Source organism: Chinchilla lanigera, unplaced genomic scaffold (genome assembly GCF_000276665.1).
Source record: "Chinchilla lanigera isolate Chin_1 unplaced genomic scaffold, ChiLan1.0 scaffold00021, whole genome shotgun sequence".
NCBI lineage: Eukaryota > Metazoa > Chordata > Mammalia > Rodentia > Chinchillidae > Chinchilla > Chinchilla lanigera.
Genome location: NW_004955422.1, coordinates 19,381,681 through 19,382,813, shown reverse-complemented (window position 1 = coordinate 19,382,813; position 1,133 = coordinate 19,381,681). Strand labels below are relative to the sequence as shown.

Below are 1,133 nucleotides of genomic sequence, written 5' to 3'. Positions count from 1 at the left end.
TTCCCACTACAAAAAAAAAAATTATCTGCCTGGGCCTCGTGGCACTTGCCATGGTAATCCCAGCACTCAGAAGGTTTAAGAAGGATTGCTGTGAATTCAAGGCCAGCCTGGGCTACATAGTGAGTTTAAGACCAGCCCGGACTACACAGTGAGATTCTGTCTCAAAAAACAAACAAAACAGGGGCTGGGGATTTAGCTCAGCGGCACAGTGCCTGCCTGGCAAGCACAAGGTTGTGAGTTCGATTTCCAATAGCGGAAAAAAACCAAACAAACAAAACAAAAACACTTTAAATAAATAAGTAAAAAAAAAGTAAAATAAAATTAATTAATTAATTTTGGGATGGGGAGGTCTCAATAAATTGCCCAGGTTAGGTTCAAACTTGTGATCCTCCTGACTCAGTCCCCCAGAGTGCTGGGATTACAGGCCTGGGCCATCATGCCCAGCTACATTTTAAAATTTTTAATTGATACCAGATAATTGTACATATCATGGGGTACAGTATGATAATTTGATACATATATTCAGTACAATGATAAAAAATCAGGGTAATTTGCATTTCCATCCTTTAAACATTTAACATCTCTGTGTTCAGAACCTTCAGACTCCTTGCTGGCAGTCCAGGGCAATGGTGACAAATCTAAGCTCTGAAGACCAGGACCAAGATGTGCAGGTTGCTACCAAGACCTCAGCTCTTGGACTTCTTTTTTTTTTTTTTTTTTGAGACAGGGTCCTGCTATGTAGTTCAGGCTCACTATGTAGCCCAAGCTGGCCTTAAACCCAAGTTATTCCTCCTGCCTCAGTTTATAGCTGAGCCTCACCACACTTGGCTTCTTGGATCTCTCTGAGACTCAGTTTTCACATCTGTATGATGGGGGGTAATAGAGATAATCTCCATCTCATTGGACAGGTCTGTGGGAGATTAGATGTGTTAATGCCTGAGAGTCCTGAGCACAGGGGAGCGCTCAGTTGGTACAGCTTTCGCTATGAGGAAGGGAGGCAGTGACTGGTGAGTCTTAAGGATAAAGAACGTGGTAGCACACGCCTGTAATCCCAGCACTTGGGAGGCTGAGGCAGGAGGATTGTTTCAAGTTCAAGGCCAGCCTGGGCTACAAAGTGAGCTCAAGGCCAGCCT

General features: G+C 43.9%; 1 protein-coding gene across 1 annotated transcript in view; it reads left to right on the top strand.

The window, feature by feature from the left end:
* Positions 1-1,133, top strand: part of Tsga10ip (testis specific, 10 interacting protein) — a 17,073-nt gene that overhangs the window by 6,331 nt on the left and 9,609 nt on the right. The gene's annotated exons all lie outside the window — the stretch shown is intronic.